General features: G+C 43.2%; 1 protein-coding gene across 4 annotated transcripts in view; it reads right to left on the bottom strand.

Moving 5' to 3' along the window:
• LOC132782822 (opioid-binding protein/cell adhesion molecule homolog) overlaps window positions 1-19,723 on the bottom strand; it is a 1,106,315-nt gene that overhangs the window by 499,872 nt on the left and 586,720 nt on the right. The gene's annotated exons all lie outside the window — the stretch shown is intronic.

Below are 19,723 nucleotides of genomic sequence, written 5' to 3'. Positions count from 1 at the left end.
GATGTTGGAACATTATCTAGGCTATTGTCTCCATCTCTAGTCAGAGATCGAAAATGAATCTCTGGATTCACATCTCATTCTGTTTCTCCTTTCTTTCGGTTGATGTTGGAACATTATCTATGCTATTGTCTCCATCGCTAGTCAGCTGTTCATCTTCTTTCTTTTACATACGAAAAATGAAAGTATGTTAGGGGGATCTAAAAATATACATGACCTAGATAGTAGGACATGAACTATTAGATCAGATATACATTTCATTCTTTAGCATCATTAACTCAGCTTTGGGGTATACCTCCCCTTGCAATTAGATCAGCCATGGCATCAAGGATACCTGAGTTTCAAAGAAAGTCCACTGTCAGCAGAAGATTGTCCTGGGTTCTTGTGTTACTTTGTGCCAAGTTAAACGTGCATGGGGTTTTTTTTTTTTTCAACATTTTCCTGATAAATCTCCTCACTGGTAGGGCAACTATCTGGGAGGCAGGGGTTGAAAGAGTGGGAGGATAATCACTTTAGAAAAGGTCATGTGCTATACCAGGTATGGGCAAACCCAGGCCCAGGGGCTGGATGAGGCCCCTTAAGCACTTTCCTCAGGCCCTCCTCTCTTACACCATCCTATCCTTCCTTCCTTCCCTCTTTGCTTTCTCCTTCCCTCCCTCTTTCTCCTTCCCTTTCACCCTTTCATCCTTTCTTCCTCTGTTTCCTTGCTCCTTTCCTCCCTCTTTCTCCCTCCTTCCTTCCTTCCCACTCTTTCATCCTTGCTTCCCTTTTGTCTTTCCTGCCTTCTCTCATTCCTTCCTCACCTCCCTCTCTTCCCTCCTACTTTCTCCCTCCCTCCCTCCTTCCTTCCCTTCCTTCCCTTCCACCCTCCCTTCCTTCCCTCTATCCCTCTTTCTCCTTCCCTTCCTTCCTTCCTTCCTTCCTTCCTTCCCTTTTGTCTTTCTTTTAGTCCCTCTTTCCTTTATCCTTGCCTTCTTTCCACTCTTTCCTTCCTCCCTTTCTTTCTTTTTCCTTCTTCCTTCTCTTCCTTCCATCCTGTGGCACAGATGGCTGAGTGTCAGCTGCATTAAGATCACTCTGACCAAAAGGTCATGAGTTCAAAGCCAGCCCGGGCTGGAGTGGGTTTCCAACCAATTGTGTGTAGCCTGTTGTTGACCTTTGCAACCCGAAATACAGTTGCATCTGTCAAGTAGGAAAATTAGGTACCACCTTAAAGTGTGGGGAGGCTAAATTAACTGATTTATGGGGCCATAAAGAAGACTCCAGCAAAGCATTCCAGGGGGGAAGCATGTGGGGAATGCGGAAATGCTTCATCAGCATCAAAGAAGGACGATGAAAGCGACAGCTCCCCTGGTGGCCAGAAAAAAAGTTAAATAGCCTATGTGTATGTCTGTATATGTTTGTATGTCAAAAATTGGCATTCAATGTTTGCCATATATGTGTACACTGTAATCCGCCCTGAGTCCCCAGCGGGATGAGAAGGGCGGAATATAAAAGCTGTAAATAATAATAATAATAATAATCCTTTTCTTTCACCCTTTCATCCTTCCCTTTTTCCTCCTTCCTTCCCTCTCTCCCTGTTTCTCCTTTCATCCTTCCCTTCCTCTCTTTTGTCCTTCCTTTTCTCTTTCCTTCCTCCTTCCCTTCTTTCCTTCCATCACCAGGAAGCCAGTCCTCCTAGCAGGGAGTGCTAGCATGCAGCCCCCAAGTTAGAAAGTGTGCCCATGCCTGTGCTATACCATGCTTCTTTTGTTTCTGATTGCAATCTCTAGTTGCTACTTCAATTTAAAGAGGGGGGAAATCAAATTAAAAAAGAGAAATGGTTGGTTCTGAAACACAGCTTGAGTTCAGCATGACTGATGGTCACTGCCTCCCTAATAGGGACTCATCAATACCTCCTGGACTCTACAGCTTCCAGGACAGCCTGCATTCCTGAGCTTTCAAAAAATATTGCCTGGAAGTGCTGCAAACAAGTCCTTCTTCACTCCCCTGCATTCTTCTCATCAATGTTGCTTCTCATATTCAACATAGTATGAGCAATGCCAACAATCCCTATGAAAATGGTGGATCTACTGCATTTCTCTCCCATGGTCCATTAAGAACCTTAAAAGGGAAAGTCTCTTGCAATCTTTTGACCCCCTCCCTACCACATTAGCATGAATCTTGGGTGCAGTCTGCATTAATGAGCAGATTTGTGAAGTGTCTGTTATCACTTTCTTATAACAATCCCTATGTGGAGTGGCTTAAAGAGCTGGGCATATTTATCCTTCAGAAGAGAAGGCTGAGAGGAGATATGATAGCCATGTATAAAAATTTGAGCGAAGTCATAGGGAGGAGGAAGAAAGCTTGTTTTCTGCTGCCCTGGAGGCTAGGATGTGGAACAATGGCTTCAAACTACAGGAAAGGAGATTCCACCTGAAAATGAGGAAGAACTTCCTAACTGTGAAAGCCGTTCAGCAGGGGAACTATCTCTCTGCCCCAGAGCATGGTGGAGGCTCCGTCTTTGGAGGCTTTTAAGCAGAGGCTGGATGACCATCTGTTGGAAGTGCTTTGAATGTGATTTTCCTGCTTCTTTGCAGGGGTAGTGGCCTGGATGGCCCACGAGGTCTTTTCCAACTCTATGGTCCTATGATTCTTAGAACATTCTCAGGTGGGGCTATTGGCTCCTGATAGGTAATAGTGCCCCACTGGATAGAAGATCATGGGCTTATGTGGTTTCTTGCAGACTCACTCCAGTTCATACTTGATGCACATTTTGTGGACCAAAAAGTTAGGCAACTCAAACTCATCCTCTTCCTTCACCATGTTAGAACCCTGGCTGATGTTCAATGTCATTGTATTTAATATCACTGGAATAATAACATTGGCAAGACTGTCAACTGACCAAAAAAATGAAAGCTAAAATTCCCATAGAAGTAGATGCTCTCTTTTCAGCTTTGGAGACAAAAGGGTGACAGACTCTGGTAGCTGAAGAGGAAAATTGGACTAACCACAAAACAGACCTGGGTGAGTGAATCAATGGAACAACTTACAAAGGAATGCCATGATCACTTCATGACTTCCAATTCCCAAATCAATATCCAATGCCTTCCTAAAAGGTGGTACTCTCTTTGTCACTAGAAGTGGAGAGTTTAATGGAGCAGCATTCTATTGATCATGAATACACATCTAGGACAGCATGGAAAGAGCTTTGTGAGTCTCGCCTCATTCATCTGCACAAAAACTCTGTAAGTCAGGCCATTATCAGTGCAGTGTTACAGATCAGACTAGAAACCAAGGCGAAGAGACAGAAACTCACATACAGAGGACCAATGAGTTCTTGGTTAATTGGCAAATTTCAAGTCTTGCTTGCCTTGATGAATTCCAACATTTTAACAATCATTCTAAATCTTTGCATTTCTATTCTGTCTGCTTCTGTGTCCAATACCACTGCAAAAGCCCTCCATGGGATTACATTGCTTATTTCTCCATCCCAATGCACATTAGCATATAATGTTTTCTCTTCTAGCTTCACTATGACTGTTTCCATCTCATACCTGGCAAAAATACAAGGTACACATGGATCTTCTACTCAGATAAGCCTTGCCTGGGTGACCTGAATGACAGTGCTATTATTTCACTTTAACTGCAATAACTCACGGGAATGGGTCTTGGGGGTACTGCCTTGCACTGGCTCCGGTCCTTTCTCGAGGGTCGCTCCCAGAAGGTGTCACTAGGGGACTCCTGCTCGACTCCTCGGCCATTGCACTGTGGAGTCCCGCAGGGCTCAATACTGTCCCCTATGTTGTTTAACATATACATGAAGCCGTTGGGAGAGATCATCCGGAGTTTTGGGGTGCAATGTCATCTGTACGCAGATGATGTCCAACTCTATCACTCTTTTCCACCTACCACTAAGGAGGCTGTTCAGGTCATGAACCGGTGCTTGGCCACTGTCTCGGACTGGATGAGGGACAACAGATTGAAACTAAATCCAGACAAGACAGAGGTACTCCTGGTCAGTCGTAAGGCTGAACAGGGTACGGGGTTACAGCCTGTGCTGGACGGGGTCACACTCTCCCTGAAAGCACAGGTACGCAGTCTGGGAGTTCTCCTGGATTCATCGCTGAGCCTGGAACCCCAGGTCTCAGCGGTGGTCAGGGGAGCATTCGCACAATTAAAACTTGTGTGCCAGCTGTGTCCGTACCTTGGGAGGGCTGACTTGGCCATGGTAGTACACGCTTTGGTTACATCCCGCTTAGATTACTGCAACGCTCTCTACGTGGGATTGCCTTTGAAGACTGCCCGGAAGCTGCAGCAAGTCCAACGCGCGGCAGCCAGATTACTAACGGGAGCTGGGTACAGGGAGCACACCACTCCGCTATTACGCCAGCTCCACTGGCTGCCAATTAGCTTGCGAGCACAATTCAAAGTGCTGCTGTTGACCTATAAAGCCCTAAACGACTCCGGCCCTGTTTACCTCTCCGAACATATTATCCCCTACGAACCATCATGATTATTAAAATCATCTGGAGGGGCCCTGCTCTCGGTCCCACCGGCCTCGCAAGCACGCCTGGTGGGGACGAGGGACAGGGCCTTCTCGGTGGTGGCCCCGCGACCCTGGAACTCTCTCCCTCTGGAGGCCAGAACCGCCCATCCATCCAAACATTTAGGAAACGGGTGAAGACGTGGCTGTGGACTCAGGTCTTCGATGAATGAGACAACACCATAGGACCCTGGATGGAAGTTGATGTAGATCCATCTTAATAGGATGACTGACCACTGTAGTTTTATACATAATGTTATTTTAAAGTGTTTTTGTAATTGTGATATATGATATTTTACTGAGTGTATATGTTTTTATGGCTGGAAACCGGGCTGAGTCCCTCAATGAGGTTGAGAAGCTCGGTATAGAAAACTGTGAAATAAATAAATAAATAGTTCCATCCTACAGAACCCTGGAATTTACAGTTTTGGAGCACCATTTAGAATTCTCACTCTTAACCCCCACATTTATTATTATTTTATTTATTTATTAATTTCATACATTTCTATCCCGCCCTTCTCCCCAAAAGGGGTCCCAGCTTCACAGGAAAGAAGACTAAGACAGTTTGTAAGCAACAATTTATAATCCATCACTTTACAACAGAGAAAAAAAAACTTTCAAAGATTTCAAAGAGATGACTGCAGCCAGCAAAATCTCCTTTTGTAATGTATTGTTTTAAGTTATATTATGATAGTCCCGGGTGGAGTTAACCCTTTTTCATCTTGTTTCAGTAAACTCATTTGGTTATCTTTTCTCCTTGTCTCAAAGTGCCTCTGTCTGCTAAGGGTCTTAATCTTAAGAGAAGGTAGCAAATAGCCCCTGAGTAAGGCCAGACAATATAGTTTTCCCAAAGGTTTGGGCGTGCGATCACATAGAATCATAGAATCATAGAGTTGGAAGAGACCTCATGGGCCATCCAGTCCAACCCCCTGCCAAGAAGCAGGAATATTGCATTCAAAGCACCCCTGACAAATGGCCATCCAGCCTCTGTTTAAAAGCTTGCAAAGAGGGAGCCTCCACCACACTCTGAGGCAGAGAGTTCCACTGCTGAATGGCTCTCACAGTCAGGAAGTTCTTCCTCATGTTCAGATGGAATCTCCTTTCTTGTAGTTTGAAGCCATTGTTCCACATCCTAGGTTCCCAGGATTTCATCCTGGGAACCTGATTCCTTTCCCCCTCATGATTTCATTTGGGATCATCCTGTTCTTTCTAATGAGGCCACTTGCCTTGCTGAAGAGGACTGCATTATTATTATTATTATTATTATTATTATTATTATTACTAGCCGTCCCCTGCCACGCGTTGCTGTGGCCCACATGGGGATTCTGTGTGAGAGGTTTGGCCCAATTTTATCATTGGTGGGGTTCAGAGTGCTCTTTGACTGTAAGTGAACTATAAATCCCAGCAATGACAACTCCCAAATGTCAAGATTCTATTTTCCCCAAACTCCACCAGTGTTCACATTTGGGCGTATTGAGTATTCTTGTAGAGTTTGGTCCAGATCCATCATTATTTGAGTCCACAGTCATCTTTGTATGTAGGTGAACGACAACTCCAAAACCAAAGGACAATGCCCACCAAACCCTTCCAGTATTTTCTGTTGGTCATGGGAGAACTGTGTGCCAAGTTTGGTCCAATTCCATCGTTGGTGGGGTTCAGAATGTTCTTTGATTGAAGGTGAACTATAAATCCCAGCAACTACAACTCCCAAATGACAAAATCATTTTTTTAGTGAAGGACATACATTGGGTTGTTAGGTGTTTTGTGTCCAAATTTGTTGTCAATTCGTCCAGTGGTTTTTGAATTCTGTTAATCCCACAAACGAACATTACATTTTTATTTATATAGATTATTATTATTATTACAGTTTTGACATTTATATTCAAGAAGTGCATGCCTCTTTAGCATGCAGTGGAAGCTTCCAAGAAATATCTGGCTCTTTGGCATTTTCCCATGTTAATTTGAGCAACACTTTGGAAACTACTTGATATTTACACAGGAGCTGGGATGGTATCCTATCCTTTCTCATAGCTTAAGAGCTCGATGTTATAAGAATGGCTGATCAAAGTAGAGAGTAATCTCCTTTGGATGTAAAATCTGCAATGCATAATCCAGCTGCGATAGCTCACAAACTATTGTGACAGCTGTGTGTTCATTTTCAGCCTCCAAAGGGCAGGCAGAGATTTTGCTTCCATGCCGACCAACCCTCTTTTGGGTCTAGAGAAGCCCTGTAGTTGTTCTGACAGATGTGAGAGGAGCTTGGATTCCCCCCCCAAGCAATATTTAGGCTCAGAGAGGAAAACAATTGTATAGTCGCAGGTAATAATGAAAACAAATACTAAATTACAACACCCAAACTGGAAAGCCAAGCTAATCGGTTTCACTTAATAGAATATTTATGAAGAAGAAAGAGGAAAAAATTAAGGGGAAAGTGTGACAGTTTTGGAAAAAAGGCTCCATCATGGAGATACCCTAACTGCTTTCAAGGAGGGCTTTCAAGGCACTTTGCCAAAGGCTTTCTGCCTTTCTCCTTCACCTGCTGCAACGGAAGAGAAAAGCACTGATAGTACAATGACTTTTCAGTCTGAGATTTAACAGCTTCTCTGATTGAATTAAATGCGACTACAACATAAAGAAGTCTCTTCATTTAAGGTGTAAATGCTTCCTTCTTTCCATTTTTACTAACAGCCTGCTTCCTATTTACAATATGATGACTTGATTACAAGCGATGTTGCTATTCTCTCCTCTCCCACCCGCCCCCCTTTCCCTTTATGTTACTGATAAAGCGGGTTATAAAATGAGGTATGGTAATAAAGGGAGAGTGATGAGCTTGGCACAATGTGACAGGAGAGCTGGAGGTTGTTAAGGGGATGCATTATCTCAGCCATTGCTGTTGTTTCCTGATGCATGATGCTAGCAAAAGAACTTTTGAGCCATAGACGCTTACTGCAATCCCCATCGGAAACTGGCCAGAGGGTAAAAGGCCATTAAAATCTGCTGAACGTGAGCGAGTCTGCATATACATGCGGAAACAGGAATTGACAGACTGTACCACTTCAGGCTGCCAGTTGGGAGATGGCATTTTTGTAGTGATCCCTTATATAAAAGGAAAAGAAAGGAAGCCATACCTGCCAGTGAAGCAGCAATTAGCACTGTGGGAGGTTGCCCGCAGCTCCATTTGTTTTCTATGTGCAGGCAAATTTAAAAGCAAAGCAGCAAAGCAAGAATTGAACTCGAGAACTTCTATATGAAAGGCAGATGTCCTACCCACTAAGCTAGGGTCCTTCTCAAGTTAATCTTGGAGAGATATTCTTGAAGTCTTACAATCTTTGATGTCATATTGAAAGATGAGACCAGACAATTGGACTCCAAACTGGATACTCCCCTCAGTTCAAGAGTGAGTCATTTCTGTCCTGCACACCACCATAAAGCACTGACAACTGTTTTGAGTTAATGTATTGTCGAAGGCTTTCATGGCCGGAATCACTGGGTTATTGTAGGTTTTTTCGGGCTGTATGGCCATGGTCTAGAGGCATTCTCTCCTGACGTTTCGCCTGCATCTATGGCAAGCATCCTCAGAGGTAGCATCCTCACTACCTCTGAGGATGCTTGCCATAGATGCAGGCGAAACGTCAGGAGAGAATGCCTCTAGACCATGGCCATACAGCCCGAAAAAACCTACAACAACCCTGTTTTGAGTCACTTCCCAATTGCATTTTCTATGTTCTGCAAATAACCATTTAGGGCAGTGATTCTCAACCCTTGTAATGCCACGACCCCTTAATAAAGTTCCTCATGTTATGGTGACCCCCAACCATAAAATTATTTTGTCGCTACTTCATAACTGTAATTTTGCTACTGTTACGAATCATAATGTAAATATCTGATATACAGGATGTGTTTTCATTCACTGAACCAAATTTGGCACAAATATCCAATCCACCCACATTTGAATACTGGTGGGGTTGGGGGACTGTGGCACAGATGGCTGAGAGTCAGCTGCATTAAGATCAGTACTGACTGAAAGGTCACGAGTTCGAAGCCAGCCCGTGTCGGAGTGAGCTTCCAACCAATTGTGTAGTTTGTTGATGACCTTTGCAACCTGAAAGGCAGTTGCATCTGTCAAGTAGGAAATTTAGGTACCACTTATATGTGGGGAGGATAATTTAACCAGTTTAACTAATTTATGAGGCCATAAAACTCTCCAACAAGCATGCGGTTAGAGAGTGTAGCAGATGGACGGTGACAGTGAAGCAACAGCTCCCCTGGTGGCCAGAAAAAGTTGGAATGTTAAATATCCTCTGACTGTCTGTCTTTATGTGTTGTGTGTCTATGGCATTGAATGTTTGCCATGTAATCCACCTTGAGTCTCCTGTGGGATGAGAAGGGTGGAATATAAATACTGTAAATAAATAAATAAAATAAATAAATTTGGGGGGGGGGATTATTGATTTTGTCATTTGGGAGACGAGGATAGTTGATGCATATATCTATGGCTACCTGTATATTTGTATTTTATTTTAAGAGGACTAGATGTTTGTTGTATATTTTGTGTTGTGTCTTCACTGTCTGTTTTTGGTAAAGCCAACTGGATAATCAATAAAAATGTTGTTGATTTTGTCATTTGGGAGTTGTAGTGGCTGGGATTTAAAGTTCATCTACTATCAAAGAACATTCTGAACTCCACCAACAATGGAATTGAACCAAACTTGGCACACAGAACTCCCATGACCAACAGAAAACACTAGAAGGGTTTGGTGGGACCTTGAGTTTGGGAGTTGTAGTTCACCTACATCCAGAGAACACTGTGGACTCAAACAATGATGGACCTGGACCAAAATTGGTATGAATGCTCAAAATGCCCAAACTTGAACACTGGTGGAGTCTGGAGAAAATAGATCTTGTCATTTGGGGGTTGTAGTTGCTGGGATTTATAGTTCACCTACAATCAAAGAGCATTCTGAACCCCTCTAATGAAAGAATTGGGACAAACTTCCTACACTGAACCCCCATGACCAACATAAAATACTGTGTTTTCTGATGGTGTTTAGCAACCCCTCTGACACTCCCTCATGCCTCCCCCGCCAGGGATCCTGACCCCCCCAGGTTGAGAAATGCTGATTTAGGGATACACCTCTCATCATCAAGGATGTTTGAGGAACTCATTCAATGTGAATTCTGATATGACTTTGCCCACTGCAACCCAAAGTGGTGGTCAATGGGCCACTATCACTTCATCAACAGTTGATCCTTGGGACCGGTCATTGGCACATAAGAAGAAAATATATTCTATTTCCCTACTGCTCTCACACTAGATAGTTTGAGCAGTATTGAACCAATCTACATTTTCCAACTAAAATCTCACAGTTACCATCACCACAACAAGCCATTTCAACAAGCTGCAGCAATAGGAGACGAGGTGAGGGACATTGGCGTTCCACCAACCTTCCTGAAAAGCAATTTACTCTCCTCCAATACTTTTCTCCCCATCGCTTTTTTCTCTTTCTGTGTCATGTCTTTTGAGATGATGAGCTTGTGGGTAGGAACTGTCTTTTATTGATTACATTTAAGTCATTCCACAAGTCTTTTTGGCAGCGGAGTGGGATAAGAGGTGCTTTAAATACATTGATACATTGCGTTTCACACTTCCCAAATGTTCCTGTGCAGTTCTTGGCTCGGAATGTAGATGCCTGCATGCACACACGCTCAGGCTCACACACACATGCCATATTGCGACAAGTTTTAAAATTGGCTTTTTGCAAGAAAACATATCATAGGCATAAATCCTTACTTGCCTTGTTCTCTCACAATAATGAAAAATTACATTTTTCTCCCTGGTCTGTCAGATGGAGAGATAAGTCATATTTCCATAGACGAGAGCTCATTTACAAGAATGATTTTTGCACAAATTTTGCAAATGCACAAATAACAATAGCTGCTGCCTTGTCACAGATTTTTTTCTAAAATGTTATTTGCATCTTTTTCATAAATCAGAATCAGTTTTTATGCTATTGTTGCATGTGTGTGGTTGGCTTCACAAAGGAAAAAGACAGCCGTTTCCCATAGAGATTTATTTTGTATTTTATTTTTTTGCAAATCACAGAAACCTTGATGAAAGGTGAAGTCCTCCTTAGCTTATTTTTGCACTGATGGCAAGACCTCTTGTGGAGGCTGATGATTTCTTAACAAAGAATGAGAACTCGTCAAGTAGGAGAAGTGTGACCAGTAATCTGTGCAACCCTGATATATATATATATAAATCAGTGGTTCTCAACCTGTGGCCCCCCGGGGTGTTTTGGCCTACAACTCCCAGAAATCCCAGCCAGTTTACCAGCTGTTAGGATATCTGGGAGTTGAAGGATAAACCCACTGGTTGAGAACCACTGATATAAATAAAAGCATATTTTAATGAAAATATTAAATATGTATTTAAACATGCATGCAAATGTAATTTCTTTCTGGAATTTTAATCTTTGATGCAACTTTAGGGACTTGTTTTTGGCAAAATTTGGTGAAAGGGTTTTTGTCACAAAAACATTTGTTTACAAAATAGAGCTTTCATAAAACCAACCTTTGTGTTGGGGAATACATGTACACACATCCAAAATGAGTGCTACTTCCAATAGAAAAAGTACCAATTGGTTTTGCTCTGACAAAATCCTCAAAGTTGGTTGTCTTTTCTCCCCCACATAAAAGTCTTGGCATGTTGACCCTCTATTCATTTTTGAAGGTGGGAAATTTTGATAGGACAGTATGGTCCCCACATCTGTGGGGCATATTTTCTATACTTATCATGGTTAGTTTTTTTTAATGTTTCAGAAGTGACTTAAGAAAATGCAAGTTGCTTCTGGTGTGAGAGAATTGGACATCTGCAGAGATGTCGCTAAGAGGATGCCTGGATATGTTACCATCCTATGGGAAGCTACTTTCATGTCCCCACATTGGAAGATGAAGCTGACAGACAGAAGATGAAGCTGACAGAAGCTAATCCTGTCTCACGGATTTGAACCACAGACCTTCAGGTCAGCAGTTCAGCTGGCACAAGGGTTTAACCCACTGCATCACCACAATGGGTTAAACACTGAGCTCCCGGTGGTGCAGTGTGTTAAACCCCTGTGCCGGCAGGACTGAAGACCAACAGGTTGCAGGTTCAAACCCGGGGAGAGGCAGATGAGCTCCCTCTATCGACTCCAGCTCCTCATGTGGGGACATGAGAGAAGCCTCCCACAAGGATGATAAAAACATCAAAACATCTGGGTGTCTCCTAGGCAACGTCCTTGCTGACGGCTAATTCTCTCACACCAGAAGCGACTTGCAGTTTCTCAAGTTGCTCCTGACACAACAAAACAAAAACAAAAACCCCGCAGCTCCTGATCATGATTCTGGGATAATAGGAAACCCTTTTGAACAAATTACCTCTAGCAGAAGCATATCATAATTTTTCACCAGGAGACCTAGGAAATGCCTAGAGAGGGCATGTTTAGTCAAATGGGGGTACAGGCAGTCCTCAAGTTATGAACAAGATAGCTTCTGTAGGATTGTTCTAAAGCTGAATTTGTCTATAATCAGGAACAAGTACATTTTTAAGTGTAATACACACACACACACATATACACACACATTTTGGATATATATGTTTTGGATAGCATAGGGAAGGATGAACACCCTTGTGGTGGTGTTTTTTCTCTCCTGGCCCCCATTCAGGAGATTCCAGCCTACTTTCTGTCCCTGTGATAAGTGGATTTTGGAAAAAAATGGCTTGCTGTGGAAACAAGGATTCATGACAAAGCTTCAGAAGAGACACCTTTCCCCCATGATGCCTCTTTCAGGAGTGGATTTCCCTTCTGAGGGATAGATTTCTCTCACTTCCTGTTGTCTCACACCTATTCTTAACTGTGAGTCATTTGTAAGCCAGATGTTGCAACTTGTGAACTGCTGGTATATGAAACTATGTGTCCCCTTCTTTACATATTCACAAGTGGAATTGACTTAGGGTTGGTTCCAGGTAGATGTGATGCAGATTGGAAACAAATTGGTTTGGCCATCTATAACCCGCAGGATACCTCTGTGCTTGGTTCCAAGTCCAGGGAAGGCTTTACTTCCATTCCTCCATCATCCCTTTTACTGAAAGGTCCTTGACTGGCATTGGCAAGAAAGTGCTGTGAGAATTACAGCTTGGCTCCCAGGCAAAAGCTTGGCCGATCGGTTCCTCTTTATGAGCCTTTATTGTTATTACCACTTCTTTCCTTTTATATTCCTGCCAAAATACGTGCATTAATCTCCCTCACTCCCTGAAGGCAAAACATGGATAATTGGATTTATATAGGTTAGAAATTTGCTAGATTTGGGGTGGAAGGAAGGCACTAATAAATAAATAAGCAAAGAAAGAGTGTATGTGTGGTAGGGGGGAGGAGAGAAAGACAACCTGGCTCTCCCATGAGATAGCCTAGACCTTGGGAAACCGCTTCAGGTGAAATCCCATAAATCACCTCCATGCAGTCCCCACGTTCCTCCATTTCCCTCAGGCTTGTTGTGGTTGTTGATTACTCAGCCTTGATTTAAGAACTCTTACTTCTCAGGATGTTTATTTTTTACAACCTTCTCATTTTTGGACTCACCTATTCAACCTATGCTAAACCATTTCCATCTTTCTGTATTTCTTCTGCCCTTCTTCTGCTTTGTTGCAGTGCAGTTGTTCATTTCCTCTTCTCCTTCCTCCTCCTGCTCCTCCTTCAGCACCAAAACTATATGTAGATTTCACCTGAAGGTTTCCCAGAAATGGGGGGATGTGTTGATATAATATTCAGGGAATAGGATGGCAACATAAAATTTCGCACACATCAAATTGAACCTCAGCCCTTGGCATCTCCTTTTCCATAAATGAGATAGCAGACCATGGAAAAGGCCTTTGTATGAAGAAGTACTGCCAGGGACAGTAGACAATACTACCTTCTAAATGGCAACATAGAAGCCACATAAGGAAATTTGTTATGTCTTCAGGTAATTTCTAATTTATGGTGACTCTAAGATGAAGCAGTCGTGAGGATGTTTGTTCAGTTTCGGGGTTTGCCTTTACCTTAATCTGAAGCTAATATAGTGTCACTTGTCCAAGGTTAACCAGTGGGTTTCCATAGTTGAGATGGAATTTTATCTGTGGTTTCCAGAATTATAGCCCAATGACCAAACCACTACTTACTGACTTACTTAGGAGATCCCTCATTGTCCAAGTAGGGTGGTCTTCCAGGGTCAGTGTCCGTAGGTCTGTAGGGTCCGTAGTGGGCCCGTAGGTGACTATGCAGCCTTATTCTTGATCTGCATCTTCTCCTGTAGTGAGGGCATCGGTTTCCAGGTGGAAGGTGGTCCTGGTCGGGGTTGGCTTGATGTGCCTTCCTCTTGGCACATTTCTCTTTCACCCTCCATTCATGCCTCTTCAAATTCTACAGCACTGCTGGTCACAGTTGACCTCCAGCTGGAGCACTCAAGGGCCAGGGCTTCCTAGTTCTTGGTGTCTATGCCAGAGTTTTTAAGGTTGGCTTTAAGCCCATTTTTAAATCTCTTTTCCTGTCCACCAACATTCCTTTTTCCATTCTTGAGTTCTGAGTAGAGCAACCGCTTTGGGAGATGGTGGTCAGGCATTCAGACAACATGATCAGTCCAGCAAAGTTGATGGGAGAGGATCATCACTTCAGTGCTGGTGGTCTTTGCTTCTTCCAGCACGCTGACATTTGTCCGCTCGTTTACCCAAGAGATTTGCAGGATTTTCTGGAGGCAAAGCTGATGGAATCATTCAGGAGTGGCATGTGACGTCTGTACAGTCCATGTTTCGCAGGCATATAGCAGGCATATACCACTACACCATACTAGCCATTTATCAATGATGCAAAACATCTAAAGAACTCTAGGATACACCTAGCTCTTTGGATAATTTATTTTGTTCTATACCTCTGTGCTATAACTTGTTATAACTCTTTCCTGTCCCTCTAAAAACATACTGGAGTAGACTTTTAAAAGAAAATACCTTTTATGTATCGATCACAGAGCATCTCCTTTACCTTTGCCTGTTTCTCCTTCAATGCTGGCATGGGAGATCTCGACGTAATTACTCAACAACTTTCTTGAGCTCTGCTTTATCTGTTGCCCTAACATGCTTTCCTTGGCTCCTCATTTGCACTAAGACCCTGTTCTTTTCTTTGTTCCCTGCTATATCACAGCTTGCCTCGATGACATATGTTTTCAACTTCTTGCTCAGTTCAATTCTGTGTACTTTGCTGGCAAAAGCCCAGCGTTGCCGAGGTCCAGGCTCTTAACAGCAGTGAGTGAAATCAGATTCTTAACGGGATGTTTGCAATTCAGAGGACTGTGGTATTAGGCGGGGATTAGTTTATATGGAGACAATTCCAAGGCAGAGACAGTTCTATGTCTGACTTTTGGGGAAGAGAGTTTGTTCAAAATGGATAATCAAGTTCTATTGGTTTTTCCAGAATGCAGTTTTCTTTTGCTTCTTATGGCCCTTCCCAACAGGCTCTATATCCCAGGCTCTATATTCCAGGTTTTCTGTTTATTCCAGATTATCTGGCAGTGCAGACTCATATAATCCAGTTTAATGAAGAAAACCTGGGATCATATCCTGGGATATAAAGTTCTCCTCTAGAGATGCTATACCAGAAGTTAAGGGCCCTTCCACACAGCCCTATATCCCAGAATATCAAGGCAGACAATCCCATAATATCTGCTTTGAACTGGGTTATCTGAGTTCACACTCAGATAATGTGGGATTTTCTGCCTTGATATTCTGAGATATAGAGCTGTGTGGAAGGGCCCTCTTATATGTGAAACCTTAGTCGATCGTTAGAAGCTGGCTAGTTGTGGGGCATTTTTCCACAGCCTTGGTCCTTCTCCTGAAGGTGCCAATGTTTCAGTGATTGTAGTAAAATTAGGTAAAGGTAAAGGTTTTGCCCTGACATTAAATCCACTTGTGTCCGACTCTGGGGGTTGGTGCTCATCTCCATTTCTAAGCCAAAGAGCCAGCATTGTCCATAGACACCATCAAGGTCATGTGGCTAGCATGACTGCATGGAGCACCATTACCTTCCCACTGGAGTGGTACCTATTGATCTTCTCACATTTGCATGTTTTTAACTGCTAGGTTGGAAGAAGTTGGGGCTAACAATGGAAGCTCACACCACTCCCTGGATTCTAACCTGCGACCTTTCGGTCAGCAAGTTCAGCAGTTCAACTTTAACCTGCTGCACTACCAGGAGCTCCATAGTAAAATTAGTGGGTCTGTAATTATTAGTATCTGGAGCTGGTGAGAGGATTTACTTACCATCTCCCTTGAGGAAAAAAAATAATATTATGCTAGCCAAGAAGTTTCAAAATGCCAGTACCCACAGCTGTAATTTCACCGACTCTCCAATTACATCTCCAGCAGAGAGAAAGAGATGTACCTTAAGAAAGGTAGGTATATATTTAGCTGCTTTGTGAAATGTTTCAGGCAGCTGAAGCATGATAGTGGCACAGAAAGCTGGACTTGCCGCTAATATGCCCTTTGCTAATCCCTGGACTTTTAGCATTGGTATAAAATAAGAGAGAACTTTGCTTCCTCACCCCCACTCTGCCAGTTCTCAGCAAAGATTTAATGGCATAAAAAAATCAAGCGGTAATAACACGTTAGCTCTGCTGAGTACTTTTCAGTCAAAGAACTCAATGGGTGAGGAGATATTATTATACTCTTATACTGAGCAACTGCGGCCCAAAAGAGAAAGTAATGACTTGGCTACAGTTATACGTATCACCCTCAATATATAATAATCCTCAACTTTCCGCGGTCAACTCTGTGCCTCTGCTATTTTTCATCAGCACAACTGCAGTCAAGGGGCAAGAAAATAGAAGGTTCTGAACCACGTCCAGTCTTTTGAAGAGGTCTCCTCCTGGGGCACCAGCCCTGTTGCAAATGGACAATTCAAAAGCAAAAGAAGAAATGGTGTGTCGCTTTGGGACACCAGATCTTTCCATCCCCACTCCAAAACTCTTTCCAACAACGCCTCTCCATTCTTCTAGCATGCAAAACATGTGGGAGAAAAACAGAATCTTGCCAATTAAAATTGAGGTAAACCCAGACACTGAAACCTTACCATTACAGTGCATTACAGGTATGACTTCAATATACTGAAAGGAGAAGCCCCAACGGTTGGCTCAGCAGCTACTGAAACATTTATAGACATCTCACCTGCTCAGAAATTTAACAAGAAAGAACTAAAATACTGTCACTCCTGGCATAGTTAGGGAGGTCCAGAGGCTGAAGATCATGGTTGGTAAGGAAACAATGCTGGCGGAGATGGGAAATTTTTTATTAAGATTAGTTCTTACACCAGTGATGGTCAACCTGGTGGCTATTGACCTAATTTCATGCTATTAGAATCCAATTCCAGAAGACAGTGGAAATGATTTCAAAGTTCTAGCAACACTAATCACTCTGCCAACATCCTGCTGAGTGTGTAAAAAGAGGGAGAGAAAGAGGAAAAAATAAGAGAGAAGAGGAGAAAGGCAGGACAACAGAAAAGAGGTTTTGTGTTGCGAAATTTGGATTTTTTTTTGGAGGGGCAGTGAATAAGAATGCAGTGGTTCTTCATAAAGGGACAGAGGTCATTGTTCCTTCCCTGACTAAGGTTATATGTTGTTGTTGGGGGCCCTCAAGCCATTCCCAATTTATGGTGACCCTAAAGTGAAACTATTTCAACTCATCCAGGGTCACCAACTGGGTTTCTTTAGTTGAGCAGGGAATTGAAGCCAGTCTCCAGAGCAGTAGTGCAAGCTCTAACTGCTATACCAATGGTCCTGAAACTTTTTAAGCCGAGGGCTGGTTCATGGTCCCTCAGACTGTTGAGGTGGCAGATTAGAATTTGAAGGGGGAAAAAAACCATGATCAGATTCCTATGCACACACTGTGCACATCGTATTTGTAGTGCAAAAACATGAAAGAACCATACAATAATTATAATGAAGAACAATTTGAACCAACACAAACTTACCAGTATTTCAACAGGAAGTGTGGGCCTGTTTATTAGGATTGTTGTTATTATGTGCCTTCCAGTTGTTTCAGGGTTAACCAAAGTTACAACATCTGTTATAGAACTCCAATATACTGATGACAACGTCATCTGTACACATTCAGTAGAAGACCTAAAAGCCACTCTAAACACCTTCGCAGAAGCATTCGAGAAGCTCAGCCTGTCATTGAACATTGAGAAAACCAAAGTGCTGTTCCAGCAGTCACCAGCCTATCTGTCTCCAATGCCAGAAATACAGCTTAATGGTGTAACATTAGATAATGTGGCCACCTCTTCACAAAAGTCAACATTGACACTGAAATACAACACCGCCTGAGCTCTGTGAGTGCATACATTTTTCCAAATGAAGCAGAGTGTTTGAGGACTGGGACATCCGTAGGGATACCAAGGTGCTTGTTTATAAAGCTATTCTCCTCTCAACTCTGCTATACGCCTGTGAAACATGGACTATCTATAGATGTCACATGCAACTCCTGGAATGATTCCATCAGAGTTGCCTCCGAAAAATCCTGCAAATCTCTTGGGAAGTCAAGCAGACAAATGTCAGCATGCTAGAAGAAGCAAAGGCCACCAGCACTGAAGTGATGCTCCTCTGCCATCAACTCCGCTGGACCAGCCACATTGTCTGGATGCCCGACCACTATCTCCCAAAGCAGTTGTTTCTATCTCCCAAAGCAGTTGTTCTACTCTGAACTCAAGAATGGAAAATGGAATGTTGGAGGACAGGAAAAGAGATGTAAGGGTGGGCTCAAAGCCAGCCTTAATAACTGTGGCATTGACACTGAGAACTGGGAAGCCCTGGCCCTTGAGAGCTCTAGCTGGAGGTCAGCTGTGACCAGCAGTGCTGTCAAATTTGAAGAGGCAGGAATGGAGGGTGAAAGAGAGAAAAGTGCCAAGAGTAAGGAGTGTCAAGCCAATTCCAACTGGGACCACCTTCCACCTGGAAACCAATGCCCTCACTGTAGGAGAACACACAGGTCAAGAATAGGGCTCCACAGTCACCTATGCACCACCACCAAGACATTGAACTTGGGGGAAAATCTTATTCGGACAACGAGGGATCGCCTAAGTCAGGCATGTAGCCAGGGAGGGGACCTTTGGGGGCTTCACCCCCACCCCTGAAATTTTCATGGTGGTCTGCGAATAGGCCTTAGTGGTACATTATTTAAACTGTTATGTTCATTCATATCATGATCTGATCACCATGCTTAATATATCTCATATGCATGGGGGTATTGTATTGGGGTAACGATACAAAAAGTTTGCTAGGATAGACCCTCTTTGACTCAGACTCAGCCCCCCCCCCCCCGAATCAAACTCAGCCCCCCCCCCCCCCCCCCCCCGAATCAAAATCCTGGCTGCGGGCCTGGCCTAAGTAAAGTAAGTAAGTAAGTAAGTTGTTTCAGACTTTGGACAGCTCTATGGCTAAAGTTTAAGATGGGGGCTGGGTAAATGGCCTTGGGAGGCCACATCTGACCTGCAAGCCTTGATTTGGGGACCTCTGTGCTCAGGGGCAGCTCAACCCATTAGGCAAAGTAAGCATTTGCAGTATAGTTGATTTTGCCCAGGGGCGTTCTTGAGGCGCTCTTGGGGGAAAATAGACCTTGACATATGCGAGTTGTAGTTACTGGGATGTATAGTTCACCTAAAATCAAAGAGCATTCTGAACTCCATCAATGATGGAATTGAACCAAATATGGCACACAGAACTCCCACGATGAACAGAAAATATATATCAGTGATTGGTTGGTGGGGGGGGGGGGGGAAATACTGTTTGCTTACTGTTGAAAATTACCTAGGGCCGCCTCTGTCTGTGCTATACCAACTGCTTTGGCCATCAGTGATACCACCCAGTGGAGTGGATTATATTGCCTTAGTTCATGACACTCTAATGAATTTCACCCAACTAAAGGAATGGTTCTGCTCTAAGGAAGTCTTTGAAAAACCTCTCTCCACCCTGCACTCTCCACTCAGTAATGAATAGTTCTGCCATCTAAGAAGCAATAAAACAAAATTACTATGGATATCTCCAGAAAATGATATTTCCAAACCTATCACAAGGATGTGACATATGTTGCAACTGGTGCTGAACTGAAGATACCTCAAATGTCGTGTGTGTCTACCTCTATCT

The sequence above is a fragment of the Anolis sagrei genome, chromosome 7 (genome assembly GCF_037176765.1).
Source record: "Anolis sagrei isolate rAnoSag1 chromosome 7, rAnoSag1.mat, whole genome shotgun sequence".
Classification (NCBI taxonomy): Eukaryota; Metazoa; Chordata; class Lepidosauria; order Squamata; family Dactyloidae; genus Anolis; species Anolis sagrei.
Note: the sequence above shows the minus strand (reverse complement) of the source record. Positions and strands in the feature narration are given on the sequence as shown.